Genomic DNA, 15,949 nt, shown 5'->3' on the forward strand with positions numbered 1-15,949 from the left:
TCTCTCTCTCTCTCTCTGTCTCTTTCTCTCTCTCTGTTTCTCTCTTTTTGTCTCTCTCCGTCTCTCACTCCCCCACCTCCCACCCCTTGGCTCTCTTTCTCCCACTAGCAATTTATTCTAAGGCATTTCTTTATCTATACTGCTTATGTTCTACCCTTTTCCAATTGACTGGTATTATAAAAATCTATATGGTAAGCATACAGGCAGTATATGGGTGAAGAGACTTCTTCAAAGTGTTTAGATAAAGCAGACAAGCTCTGACAAAGCTAGAAAATAAACCAGGCCGGGAGGTTTTCCCTTGAAGGAACCTAATTAAGAACAAAGGCAAATGTACATTAACATTCTCCTCAAGGCATCATATTCACCTCTGAAGACATTTTATTGTTGTAAATACAAAAGACAAACCTTAGTGTTAGAGCTAAGAGGGGAAGCAGAAACACAGATAGATAAAAGAGGCTTATAATTTTGCTGTGGGTGGAAGGGCCATCTAGGGAACAGAAATTCAAAAGCATCTGAAACAAGAAGCGTTTAAATTTTCAAGAAGCTAAGCCAGGCCCAACAGATGGCCTGGGAGGAAACCTGGCATCATCATTCAAAGCTGAACTTTTTTTAGCAGGGGGATAGCCCCAGTGAATAATCATATTTATTTTGTTTTGTATATTTTACATGGAAAATAGGCCGGTTTAAGTTGTTGATCTCTTGACAAAGAGGAAACGTTACCCCAGATCTATGTGGGGTGTCACCCCAAATCCAGGGTGGAGTGGTCCATGTCTTATAAAATTAAGTTAATTTCAAAGACTATTTTAGTAACTTTAAGGGGTGATAATGTCACATTTTTATTAAAGTTTATTAAATTCTTAAAATCATAATACTTCTAAGTAAAAATTTTTTACTTTATATAAATGATTCAGAAAGCTTATGAAAGAAGTTTATTAAACTGACAAGGAGTTTATTCTGATGTGGGTAGCTGAGTTTTTGGGAGACCTTATACTAAGTTGTAATCCACCTCTCTAATGCCCACCCACTAGTCCTAGCTCTTCCTCTTATAAAACAAATAAATCCAGTTTGTCCTCCCTATGGTAATCCTTCATGAAGATGAATAAAATTACATTATCTACTCTAAAGTATCTCGTTTTTAAGTTAAGCTTCTCTAGTAAGCATTTTTAAATAAGCTACTATTCATATATTCCTTCCTATGTGTAGTTGAAAGCAATACGCTCTAAGAAGAGAGGCCAGGCTTAAAAGGTGAGTCATATTAGAAAGCATCTAGAAGGTGTAGTTTAGTGATTTAATTTTTGCTACACCCAGAATATGACTGAATATGTACATGTGCTTCATGCCAATGTTCTACATACACATACACACATATAAATAATGTATACCTCTAGTTGTACCCCATCCCCCAATATATTTTGTTGTGTAGTTAAGTACATTCTGGATAAAATGGATGCTTAAACACTTCCATTTAACATTGTATGAAAGATTGTAGCCACAGCAATTATGCAAGAAAATTATATAAAAGGCATCCAGATTGAAAAGGAAGAAATAAAATGATCTCTCTGCAGATGACATAATCTTATATATAGAAAATTCTAAGAAAGCCCCTAAAATCTATTAGAATGAATAAACAAGTTCAGTCAGATTTCAGAATATAACATAAATATAGAAAAATCAGTTGCATTTTTATACACTAGCAATAGAATAACTGAAAATAAAATTAATAAAACAATTCTATTTATGTTAGCACAATAAGGAATAAAATATGTTAAACTAAATTTGATAAAAGACGTATAAAACTTACACTCTAAAACCTAAAATGTTGTTGAAACAAAGTCCTACATATATGGAAAGACATCCAATGTTCATAGATTGAAAGGTTGGATATTATTAAGATGGCATTATTCTCCAAATTGATCTACAGATTCAATTAAATCTCTTTCAAAATTATATCTACCTTCTTTTCAGAAATTAGCAAGCTGTTCCTTAAATTCATATGGAGATTCAAGAGATCTAAAATAGTCAAAAAATCTTAGAAAAAGGAGGAAAAAGAGAATTCTCTCTTCTCAATTTCAAAACTTACTGCAAAGCTATGATAATCAAGGCAGTGTAATACTGGCATAAAGATAAATGTTTAGATCAATGAAATAGAATTGAAAAGTCAGACATAAATTGCACATCTATAGTCAATTGATTTTTGACAAGAATGTCAAGACAACTAAGTGGGGGAAAGAACAGTTTTTCAGTAGTGATGGAACAACTGGATATCCATATGCATTGAATAAAACTGGGCCTCTACCCCATGTCATTCACAAAAATTAACTCAAAATGGATCAAAGGCCTAAATGTAAGAGTTAGAGTTATACAACTCTTAGAAGAAAACATAGGTGTAACCCTTTATCAGATGGATCATTGTTGAATATCTTCTATTTAGTAGGTTGTCACTTTGTTTGTTGAAGATTTCCTTTTCTGTGCAAAACCTTTTTAGATTAATACAGTCCATTTGTTATTTTTTCTTTTGTTTTGCCTTACCCAAGTGGATAAAGAAGATGTGGTACATATACACAATTGAATATTACTTGGCCATAAAACAGAATGAAATCTTGCCATTTACGGCAACTTGGGTGGACCTAGAGGTTATTATGATAAGTGAAATAAGTCAGGTAAAGAAAGAAAAATATCATATGATTTCACTTTATGTGTAATCTAAAAAACAAAACAAACATACGAACAAACAAGAGACAAATTCATGATACAGAGAATATTTTTATGGTTGCCAGATGAGATGGGGGTTAGGAGGATGGTTGAAAAAGGAGAAGGGATTAGGATATACAAATTGCTATTTATAAAATCAGTCGCGGGATATAAAGTACAGCATAGTCAGTACTATTGTAATGACTATGTGTGGTGTAAGAAGGGCATTAGATTTATCAGGGCGATCACTTTGTAAGTTATATAAATGTCTAATCACTACATTATGTATCTAAAACTAATATTATATGTCAACTGTAATTGAAAAAATGAAAAAAAAAGAAAAGATAGGTATAAAACTTTTTGACTTTGGATTAGGCAATGGTCTTTTAGACGCCAAAAGCACAAGCAACAAATAAAAAAGTAGGTAAATTGGACTTCATTAAAATTAAACAACAAAAAAAAGATTTGTACTTCAAAGAACACAATCAAGAAAGTCAAAAGAAAATCCACAGCATATAAAAAATATTGCAAATCATGTATCTGCTAAGTGGCTTGTTTCCAGAATATATAAAGAACTCTGGGAACTCAACAAAAAAGACAGACGACCCAATTTTTAAAATGATTCGAATAGACATTTCTCCAAAAAAGATATATTAATAAGCAATAGGCCCATGAAAAGAAGCCGAACATCATTAGTCATCAGAGAAATGCAAATAAAAACCATAATGAGATGTCATTTTATACCCAATAGAGGATCTATAATTTAGAAAAAAAAGAAAAAGAAAAAGTAAATAGGAAGCATTGGTGAGGTTGTGGAACAATTGGAGTTCTCATGCATCTCTGGTGGGGATGTAAAATGAGGCAGCTGTTTTGGAAAATAGCATGGCAGTTCCCCAGAAGCTTAAACATAAATTAACATATGACCCAGCAACACCAATAGGCATATGCCCAAGGGAAATGAAAACGTCTGTCCACGTAGAAAGTGGCACATGAATGTTCACATAGCATCACTCATTATGGAGAAAAAGCGGAAACAACTTCAATTGAATGCATTATTTTTCAGTCATAAAAAAGAATGAAGTCCTGATACCTGCTCTCATATGGGTGAACTTTGAAAGCATTAGGCTAAGTGAGAGAAGCCAGTCTCAAAAGACCACCTATCATATGACTTAACTCATATAAAATGCTCAGAATAAGCAAATCTATAGAGACAGAAAACCATTTATTGGTTTCCTATGATTAGTAGGGAAGATTAGGTAAATTGAGATTGACTGCTAATAGATATGGTGTTAATCGGGGGAGGTAATGAAAATGTTCTGAAATTGTATACGTAGTTGCACAATTCTGCGAATATATATTTCAATAAAGCTATTATTTAAAAAGGAGGGGGGGGGTCATATTTAAGCCATGAAGGAGGGTATTCTTGAAAGAAGTATCCTCATTGCTCTTTTAATGTGGTCTTTAGGTAACCAAAGTTTATGTTACTACTGTGAACTTCTGAGTCTCAGGTGATGTTTATCCCAAGAACTGTTTGGGGATGCAGGGGTGGGGATAGGAGGTAATATGCATCCAAAGAAAGATTTCTTTTAGAAAATATAACACTAGAAACAACTTTATCTCAATTTCCTCTTCTTTTAATTTTTCTTTTCTTTTGTGAATTCAAAAGAAAACCCATATAAACCCATATGTATTTAGAAATGTGCTCGAGTCTATGAACTGCAATAGCTGTGGTAAATTTGGAGAGCTATGGACTATGCTGGGGGATCCCTGGAGCTGCACAGCCATGGTCAAACCGCCACTCAATGGACCCACCTCTTGCCCACCCGCTTAGGGCTGGGATCCAAATGCTCTACCACCAAGCTAATACCACCTTAGTGTAGGCCTCTCTCATTAACCCACATCCTCTCAGGTAGCTTGTTTATTTTAGTAATGACCTTCTCTGGCCAATTATCTGTATTACCAAGTGTAAAGGACTGATACTAATAGGCAGAATTTCTTCCCAAATAGGAGAAAAATTAGCCCCTTGGCAAGGTGTTCAAAGATCTCTTACCATGTAGGCAGTGGCTCCCTTTACTCACATAAATATAGGCCTGACCCACCTCCCTCAGAACCAAAGAAGAAAAATTTCAGGTTCAGGAACCTTAAAGAGACAAGGGCCTTGGCTCTAAGTGCAGTCAAGTGAGAAGATGCATGGAGGAGGGACCTGGGGCAACAGCTGCCTTGCTACCATGGCTGTAATTGTAACGATTTTTCATTCTTAAATGCTAATTTTGAAGTTTTCTAAGGAATTATTTTACTTAGTGTCAACGATACAGATAACACTGTTGATAAGCTCTTTATATTCCAATAGCGAAACTGGTCAGTTTCTGCTCTGGGGCCTATTAGCCAGGCCCCCACTTGAATCACTCCGGCAGTGTCTGCCTGGCTTCATTAATGGCATTGACAAGCTGCCCCCACCAGAAGGATTCTGCAGCAGACACTGTCTGCTTTTTCTTATATGCCGCTCTGTTTCTTCCTTCTCCATGCCTAGTGGCCTCTGCTCTCAGGTAAGCATTGGGCCAGCCTGGCATTTGTGAAGGCAGAGCATCATCACAACTGCTGAGAACTTCCCCAGCTGCCAGGATTCCATCAGCTAGGAATGCCTGGCTGTCCTTCGGTTCTTCTCTGAGGGACAAGGCAACCAGAAGAGAGTGAGGCCAAATGATTCATGTTTTGATGCTGAAGGACTTGCCCTCCAAGTCTCATTTTTCTGGTAGTTCTTTCTATCTAAGCTGACAGAGTCACTAACAAAGAAGATGGCAAGACCCCAGGGTCTCACATTACCCAGAGGAAGGGGCTGCAAGGAGAAAGAACTCCAAAATACCTTTATGATCCATAGCATACCATCTTTTTTTTTTTTTTTTTTAACATTTGTAAGGTTAAAAAAAGAGGGCAGTCTCTTTAAAACACTTGCTAAGAAGTAGAATTTGAGTCAAGAGAAAGCAATCAGCTTTGGGATACTAATGAAGAACCTGCATATTGAGAAAGTGTGTTCAGAGCCAAGGTCTTACTATGCGATTGTGCTCACAGAGCCATAAAAAGGTATTAAGGAGGTAATTAACGTTTCCTCGAGAGAATAACCAGGAGGAGAAGTGAACTTTCTGGTCCAGGACCTATGTAAAGAACCTAAATCACCTATAAGTAAAAGTTGATCTCTCTCCAATAAGATCTCCTTCCCATTCTCAACATAGCAAATGCTAGATATTAATTTCTGTTCTATAAGCCCTTACAATGAGTGGACCTCAATCACTCTGTGCCCTAGAGGGCCTATTCTTCTGCATGGTGGGGGCCATTGACCTCTTCCTCTTTGCAGGGGCTACACCACCTTCACAAACATTCCCCATCAGACAGACTGGGAGCAGAGGCAAAATAGTGTCTTCAATGTCACACAGAGGAACTAAGCCTCAAACTCATGTATTCTGATTCTAGATATGTTATTCTTATTAGTTTAATACACAACTTAGATCTAAGTAGTTGAAAGAGTTTTTATTTACATTATGCTATGTTTAATTAGGTATTGAATGACTGATAAGAAAAAGTTGATAGGTATGGCATTTTCTTAAAAGAAAAAGTCTGTTGGTTTGATTTTTTTTCAAACTTAAGAGGGTTTACCTCTGTGAAAATAAAGCTTTCATAACCGGAAAACATAGGTCACTGAGAGTCACAAAACCTAGTGTCAAGTGCAAGACCTGCTAAGTACCACATGTATGACTTTGGATAAATTAAATAGCTTCATAGAACTTCAACTTCCTCATCTTTAAAAGTGTGATGACTCCATTTTGGACACATTGTGAGAATAAAAGTAGGAGTTTGTTAAAGAAGCTTATAAACCATAATTCGTGAATGCAATTTGTCCTTTACTATGGCTTGATATTCTTGGTATTTTCACTTCATCTTTAGGAAGCATATCACATCGTCTCCCAGAATGATATTAAACACATTTGTGCCAATTCATGGATCAGGTTAGCTAGCTGTCTCTGTGAAAATATGGAGCAGATCTCTGAGGAGTCTTGGACAAGTGACTTTGGGCAAGTCACACTGTTTGAAAGAATGGAACTGTATTATACCATATCTAAGATCCATCACAGCTTTATTAGCCAATGTTTCTAAGTACTATTTACAGGTACTTCATAATTTTGTCTCCCTGAGTTTTCCCTTTCTGAATGTTCCTCTTGAATGGTGTACTAGGTTTAGTACTAGTACACCATTTTAATATTCTGTTATTATATTTCCATAAGATTTAGTTAAATAGCAAATAATATAATGCTGTTTATCACTATTTTTAAAAATCACTTTTGTAAATATGTGTTCAGCAGCTATAGAATGCAGAACAGAAAGCTACAACTGAGAGATTAAAAGTAAAGAATTTAGCATACCTGTCAGTGAATATGTAAATTAGTAGAGGAGATCAACTGTTTAATACTGATGATAATAAAAATTATTAGCTATTGTCATTGTTTAATCACTTAGAATGCATGCCAGAAACTGTATTCAGATCCTGTACATGCATTCTCTCAACATTTGTGAGATAGGTGGATTAATTCCCATTTTACACATTAGTAACATGAGTCTCAGACAGGTCAAATAGTGTTGCCCCAGGTCATATAGTTAGTAAGTGGTATACCTAGTTTGACTATAAAACTCATCCTTTTATTCCTAATTCATGTTACATCTCATGTCTTTAATATAAAGCAGGATATATTGACACACAAGAAGATAAAGCCATTTCCACAGGAGACAAAGATATTAAATCTAAATTAAATTTATTTTTTGCCTTCTATGAACTGTAATTTATATTTTTCCACCTCAATAGAATTAAAAGTCCCTAGTCCTGTTATGAAAATAAAGATTATACTTATAAAGCCAGTGGAGTCATTAATTTAACAAATATGTCTTGAGTGCCTATTATGTGATAGACATGATCTATGTATGCACAGAAAAACAGAGGTGAAGAATGAGAAAAAATCTTTGTTTTTGTGAAGATTTGCTGTTGGTGTGTATTTTATCAAAAACCAACCAACACACAGACAAATAAATAACTTTATGGTCACTCTCATAGGATGATGAATGTCTCTCCCGGGTTGATTTTCTTCACTTGAATTTCTCATTTGTCTTAAAGTTATAGGGGAAAAAAAATAACAGTTTGAGCTCAAAAGTTATACAGCTATTAAATGGAACTTTTAGATTAGTATTTTTGGCTTAGACTTGCTCAAAAAAAAAAAAAAAAAAGAAATCATAATGAGGTTTCATTTTGCCCCACCATCTCCACACCGGTCATCTATTGCAATAGATGAGAACAAAATTTCTCTTTTCAGTTTTTGTGGTCATTGAAATGGCTTTTAAATACTTCTGAATGGCATCAGTCTTAGTTGAATTCAGAAATACATATAACATTTCCCCCCTTGCTTCTTTGACAGACTTTTAAAATTAGTCAACTTTGAGAGATTTGCTTTGGTTTTCTGAGTTCTTCGAAGATGAATCAGAAAGCTGCTTCATCAAATTTAAAGTCTAGGCTTTAGTACTTTCTAACCTACATTTCCCCCAGTTCTATCATTTTTCATGACACACCCGGTCATGACATCCTGGTTTGGAGTCACTGCTCCCTGTGGTGTAAGTTTCTCTTAGACAAGCTGCAAGAAACTACAAAGAAGAAGACAAATGTTTCAAAATGAAATGTAGCAACCATCCTCTTTGAGAAGAAAACATTAATTACATTTTGAAAGAGTTATAATTGGATTTTACTTCTAGCTTTTTTTGATAGTTATTCTAGCTATGGAGTTAACATACTCCCAACATCTTTTATTCAGACAGTTTGAGAAAAGGAAGAAAGATTTATTTGTAATTATCAGAAATAAACACAGTTCCTGCAAAATAAACACAAAGGAGCAGAACCTGGCTTGGATCCCACCTCGTTAAAGATGCAAATTAGGAACAGACCATTGAAATGGGAAGTTTCACTAATCCTTTCTCAACAATGTAAATCATTAAATTAGCCTGGGGTTCAATGACATCTGCAGCGTGTAACTGGGGTTTTATACAAGGGATCCCAAAAGGAGCAGCAACTTCCTTTGGGCCTCTATCATTGTTCTAGTTGGTATTTATTTTGAGTCATGGGCATAAAGCATGTTCACTTAATGCCTATTTCCACTTGCTGTCATTTTATTGTCTACCTAACCTATAGAGCTGTCCATTCCTTGATGCTGGGCCATCTGTGATCTCTCTCCAAACCTTCTGGTCTATTTCTGGTTGATCAGCATCAGACTGTCCTTCAGGTGCTGGTCCCAGGTTCCCTGAAGCAGATGTGTGTGGATTATCAATTTTAACTCAGACTATGCAACTAGCCTTTGGGGAACATAGCAATTTCAAATACAACACTGAATACGAAGACAGAAATAACAATGCCTTGCATTGGAAAATGGAATTTTCACAATGATCTTCTCTAGGTTTTCTCAGCCATGACTAACTAAATCAAGGGAGGTCTGATCTGTCTTCACCAAAAGAACTACTGAGGAAGATGGAGAAGAACACAGTGGGGTCTATCAAAACTAACTTATTAACTTGCAAATGATGCAAGCTGATGGATTTCATTGGCCAAATAATTACCTCTCCAATCCTCAAATCCCTACGCCAAATGTGAAGATGTTCTAAAACACCAAACTATGCAAATGCTTTCAGTTTGTGGCCAGAACGTGGATTCTCTAGAACAAAAGTGGAGATTCCTCTTACTATTCCAATTCCTTTGCTAGTGTAAACACTTCAATAGGAGCATCTTTGTTCCTATGCTCCGGTCTCCCATAAGCTGTCCATTTATCCCAAATTTCTAAAACTGTTAAAAGTTTATGTTTGTGTCACTATGTATTTTGTTTTCTCATAGTAATGTTTTAGATGTCCTAATCTAGACACATTACTCATAAGTCCATCAGTAATATTTCCTTCCCAGTCAATACTCATTTCCAGAGGGAAACACTCCTTGAAGGAGATCAGTCAAAAAGGCGGTTGTGCAGATAATCAGATGATTTGCTGACTGCTCTGCAGGAAAACAGATAGCCATTCTGAATATTTGTAGTATTTTTAATACTACTCAGTTACTCCCCAAGATACTTCTCACTAGTAGAAGCCTATATTTCATTTTCAACAGTCATACAAATATTGTAGGTTCATTGGGCAGAAATTATAACAATTTCTATTTTAAATAGAATCTACTATAAATGTAGGCACATGATAAAAACTAATTAATAAGAAGGATGGCAATGCTCTTAGAAAATTATTTTACTGTCTCATATGTATCACCATTAGGAATTTTTCTTTCTCACTGTGAGACCAAATTTTACTTGATTTGGCTTTATCCCATTAAGGTTAATTTTGCCATACTAAGCATGGACTTCATTTCCCAATCTATGTAGTTCTTATAAACTGCTCTGCCTTAAGCTACATACATAGATTTTTTTTTTTTTTTTTTTTACATCTAGATAGCAAGAAGTGTTGTAGCATTGATTTGTGATTTGAGATCTCTGACACAAATTCTATGTTCTTTAACAAAACTTAAACTACAGCCTTTCTTCAGCACAGAAAACTATTATTTTTTTTTTAATTTCTCTCTTTTCTATTCTTTCCTTTTTAATCTCTCAAATACTCAGGGAATTAAAAGCCGAACTCATATTTAAATGAGTTTCTCCCATCTTAATCTCACCATTTAATGTCATATCATAGTGTTTTCCATCTGAAAGCAACTCTCCTGTTTGTCACAAAATCAACTTCCAAATTGAAGTACTAAGTACCAAGTATTTAGCAAGCGATTTGGTTCTTGTAATATCTTCAGTCTAATTTACATCAGTCACATTCTTTTGCATGCAACCGCTTCCATTCTCTCTGAAAAGCAGAGGGCTAGACTTTTTTAAGTTAAATGTTTGATATAAAACAGATATTCTACTAATTTGCTTTGCAAATTGAGCTCTCTGTGATTTAATGTGATTTAATGTGTAATGCATTCTAAGAGACTTTAAAAATCTATAGATAACTTGCTGTGCCATTCACACAAAGACACTTAACCATTCTGGTTTTCATTTTTCCTAGCTTGGAAATGGTAATTCTACAACGTATTTCTTTAGTAGAGAGAAAGTTTGTAAGGATTCTTAAAAAAGAAATTTGAAAATGTTGTCCCGTGGGGATAAAGAACGTATATAATAATTATTATTATTGATTTTCTGTTGAGCAATCATACGATTTTTTCCCCATTACTTTTGTCAAAAGCTAAACTTAAAATAATCCTCCAGTATACAACATAAACTTTCTACAAAGAAGAAACAACATAAACTTTCTACACAGAAGAAAAGTGAATGGATAAGCATACTTTTCTTTGCTCATTTTCTTCGATCAGACAGTAAATGATGAAATGAGAGAACGAGACCACTGAACTGGTGGCTGCGATATAGTCCTGACTTTACCAAAAACTAGATGTGCATCCTCGGGAATTAAAGAGCTTTTCTGGGCCTCACTTATCCCATCTGAAATATCAGGGTATTAGATGCAAGAATCGCCAAGACCTTTTGAAATAGTAGCTATAATTTAGAATTTGTCTTTATAACCTCTTTCAAGGAACAATACTATATTTAATGCAGCTTGAAAATAATGGTATCACTATTTTAGATGGATTTGGTACTGGATAACCTTATATTAAGTTGAAACAGGCTTCATTTTTAGCACATGAACATATTGTCTAATAGATTTGAATTGTAAAAAAAGAGATACTTTTTGTCTATCTGAGAAACAATGTATTAGTAAAATGAGTTCCCTGTTCTTTGTACTCCTGAGCTGTCTCGTGGATTATATGTGACACGCAATAAATCCTAACACTGCTTTTTCACTCTTAAAGTAGGTCTCCATAATTATTTTTAATACATGTTTTGGTCTATTTTCAGAATATACAAGGAAAGCACTCAATAAAGTCATTTAAATTTTGAAGGGTAATTTGACTGTTACATTAGGATTTTCACTGGATTATGTAGTGAGGTCTCCTCACTAGGAATAAGCCCCTCCATTTTTCCTTATTGGTTTGAAATAATAGTTTATAAAGAGCCAAGACAGTTCAAATTCTGTGGTCTACAGCAATGCTTTTGCTTGTTTGTTTGTTTGTTTTATTTTTCCAGAAGGGTAGGGCAAAGACTCTCTGCATACTGACACAATTGTGATTCAAGAACCCATTCCCAGCTAAGGTATTGAAAGAGAAAATACATGTGACCATCCTTATTCATTGGTTCGAATGTAGACTTGGAGTCAGGGATGGCTCAGGAGAAAACTTCCTTAGCTATATTTTTGACTGAGATGGTGAATTTCAAAAATATTAACAACCAGATTCTGAAGGGCAGTAAGGAGGTGCCATGGGTCACGAAAAGCAGAATTGCATAGAATTCAAGAACACAGTCAATGGAGTTAGTACACCTGAATTCACAGCCAGCTTGGTCATTTACTTCCTTTTGAGATCTTGTGTGAGTTGCTGAACCTTAAAAGAAATTCTATCTCATGAGATAAGTTACATAAAATGTATCAATGGATTGGGTCATTTTCCTTTTGCCAAGCTAACTTTATAAAGTTAAGAGAGAATAAAATGTGCAGAATTTGGTCTATGGCCATGCCACCTTGAACATGCCTGATCTTGTCTAATCTCAGAAGCTAAGCAGGGTCAGGCCTGGTTAGTACTTGGATGGGAAACCACCTAGGAATACCAGGTGCTGTAGGTGTAAAGAAGAAAATGTGCAAAATACCTTCAGTTAACATATGCAGGGAAAAAAGTTATGGGAGTGTTCATATCTAATGCTGAGAAAAAATGACATTTGACAGGTATATAGACAGAAGCAGAATATCAAACAAATTTCATTGACCCTATATGAGACAAACAACGAATCACACTGGCCCAGGCCTCAGTATATCAATCAAAATGTAGGGTTCAACTTCACTTAAGCCTGTGGTCCTCAAACTTCAGTGTGTATGAGAATCATCTGGAGGGTCTATTAAAAGATCACTGGGTTCCACTCCCAGAGTTTCTGGATCAATAGGACTGGAGTGGGGCCAAAGGACTAGCATTTCTAACAAGTTTCCAGGTAATGCTGATGCTGCTGGCATAAGAAGCACATTTTGAGGACTCGTGGTTTAGACAATACATTGAAATCTCCCAGTGTCTATTAGTGTAATAACATCAGTATAGGAGGGTGTTAGAGGAAAGTTCAGAGGAAGCTCTTTGCTTGGAATAATTGGCTTACTTCTTCTTCTTTGAATATCAGTGTTTAAGGCTGAAAGGAGGAAAATGTATTAGTTGGTGTGCCAAGCCATTCTTTTATCCTTCTACTGAAAATGCGTGGATCTCTTCAACGATTCAATGAAATATTATGGGTGCATGCATGTTTGATTTTTGTGTGTGTGTGTGTGTGTGTGTGTGTGTGTGTGTGTGTGTGTGTGTGTGACTCTGGGTTAGAGCACAGATGAAGAGAGACCAGGGCCATAGCATTGGCAGATCGATAGTCTAGCTTCACTTCAAGCCTAACCAACAGAATTTTGGACTATGATGTAAGACTTAGCTGGAAAGCAACTGTTAGTTTAAAACAAAATGTCCTAGGAAATTATAAGACCTCCACGTAGAAAATTGTATGTGTATTAGGATAACATGGGAAAGAGGCATTACAGAACCTTTAAGTTTGATTCATTCTCTCGTCGGAGCACTAATAAGATCAAACATTTACATAGGGCTCACTAAGTGGCAGAAACTGAACTACGCATGCCTCATAACAACCTTGAGATATATCTTATCCGAATCCCCACTTAAATAGAAAGAAACTGAGGCACAGATAATTTTTTTACAGTTAAGATCATTTTATATGTTAGATGATGTATACTTGATGAAAAACATTTAAATATATGAAATACAAATGAATAAATAAATAATAGACCAGCATGCATTCAATGGCAAGAAGATATTTCACTTATGGATAAATACCTCCTGGTTTTCCCTTCTCCAGCCAGAACTGCTAGTGAGCCTGCTGGGACAATTTAAAACTAGGTGGAAGTCCTTGTGAAAATGGTCTGTTGGTTTTCAGAGGATTCTCCAAGTTCTCTTTGCATTGTGTCTACCTCTGCGTTATTTCTCCTAGCAACTAACTCCATTTCCTTTCCCAGCAGGATGGGTTCTAAATTGTCACAGAGCTTACATAAAGTGCATCTTTAAAATATAGGATAACAGTTATTGAACATCTCCTCACATGTCTGGTGGCTGGCCCAGCCATCCCAATGACAACACCTGGTGCATTCTCATGGGGCATTTCAAGCATTTGTGCCAATAATTTATATTTTTTATCTTGTTATCAAATCAGAGGCTGTTACATGGAGAATAAAGGCCCATGCCCATCCAGTGTCATTACCAAGTCTAATGAACATCTGATTATTTTCACGATTTAAATGTTCATCTACTCAGTATGAGAAGGAAAAAAAAAAATAAACCAATTCCCTCTTTTCTCCCAGAGATCCATTTTTGTTTTTGTGACCAGCCTAGGGTGCTATTTCAGAGTGGGCTGAGGAATCTAAGCTCCAGTTGACAGTATTGATAGATTTGAAGGTGTTGATTAAGGGACATGATATGGCAAAATATCCTCCTGCTTGCAACCTAGTGTTTGCAGAATCATAAGCTTGCAGAACACGTGCTTCAATCAGCTGGCTGTGTAAGAATTCAATCAGTGTTAATCTAACACAATGTAGCACCTGCTCCCCAACTGATTTCTAGTGTTCTTCAATCAAAAGCAGCAGAAGAAAAGCATCATTTATTGCAAGCAATGTTAGCAGACCTGAAAATTCAAGAACCTGAAGTTCAATAGGAAGATCAAGTTCGCCTTTTGCTCCTCTTTCTTGTTGAGATGCTATAGAAAGAGTAAGCTGTTGTTCACAAAGAATGTAGAAGAAGCTTTGGCATGTCCAGCAATACATTTACTCCCTATAAAATGAGTTTAGCAATTAAGTGCTTGTAATTAACATTCATTGCTATTCTGCTCTTGCATTTATAGGATCAGCCTTATTTTGGGGGCTTGGCTGGTTTTCCTCTAAGCTACAGCATAGAGCACAAAGGACAGATGAAACTAGTAAGCTGTATTAAAAAGGGCTCGACCATGTTACCCTCCTATTCAGGCTCAGACTGAGAGCCAGCTGGCCTCTTTACTGGAAAATTAATAAACTATACACCCAAAGGAGGTACTTTCAGTGCCATAGGAAAGAAACCACAGAAATATAATCACACTTACATTTTAAGCTTCCTGAAGGCAAGGACTAGTAAGTCTTGTTCACGACTTCATCTTGCATGGTTAGAATGAATCCTGGCTCATAATAGGTGCTCCATAAGTGTTTACTGAATGGATAATTAAACAAAGCAGACATCTCCAACATTTACGTGCAAAGATGTCTTCTATTACACGAGTTCATACCAAATTTTTTAAAAAAATTCTATTAATTATTGATTTGAAGTTGACCATGGATCAACTTTCTTCATTGAGTTTAAAGGTCCCATCAAATGGAAATAATATATTTTCCTAAAGCAAACACTTATTAACAATGTATTCTGCCCTTTGCAATTTAAACCCTTAACTTGATAGTGCAATTCATAATATTTGACTTCAGATAGAAAATCTGTGACTCTTATGAGTAATGGAGAATTTGGTATCACTGAAGAATGTCTTCTGTCCCCAGCTCTTTGCCTAGAAGGATTATTTTATAGCAGGTTGAATTCTTGACTAATTATCTTCAAAACAGCTGGACTACTGGATAAACTCTATCTTAATGCACAGTACAAGAGCAAATAAAGATAATTAAACTTTGATTTCAGACCAGGCTGACAAAGGGAGTGAGTGGGGAGACTGTTAAAAATAGAAGGCAGGAGGAGATAGCATAAGAATAGTTACTCCTTAAAATCCATCATCAGAACCAAGAAAAGTATAACTTATTGCTAATATTCTGCAACTTATTTTGATAAATTTTTATTTTAATCCAATTATTTAGTTTGCTTTGGGGAACACCTAATCAATTCCTCTGGGTCTCTAAATGGTTTAAAACAAATTATTAAAAAAAAAAAAAACAAAACAAAACTTGATTTCATCAGAAATATGCAGCTAACAGAATTAGCACCTAAACTTCCTGTGGGCAAAAGTAACAACATCTTCCAAACATAGAATATATACAAAAAGGAAAA

At 35.6% G+C, this 15,949-nt stretch overlaps 1 protein-coding gene and 1 pseudogene across 12 annotated transcripts in view; one reads left to right on the forward strand and one right to left on the reverse strand.

Moving 5' to 3' along the window:
- Window positions 1-15,949, reverse strand: part of OPCML (opioid binding protein/cell adhesion molecule like) — a 495,048-nt gene that overhangs the window by 251,596 nt on the left and 227,503 nt on the right. The gene's annotated exons all lie outside the window — the stretch shown is intronic.
- On the forward strand, window positions 12,349-12,467 carry LOC111729909 (annotated as a pseudogene).

Source organism: Pteropus vampyrus, unplaced genomic scaffold (genome assembly GCF_000151845.1).
Source record: "Pteropus vampyrus isolate Shadow unplaced genomic scaffold, Pvam_2.0 Scaffold288, whole genome shotgun sequence".
In the NCBI taxonomy this organism is placed as follows: Eukaryota; Metazoa; Chordata; class Mammalia; order Chiroptera; family Pteropodidae; genus Pteropus; species Pteropus vampyrus.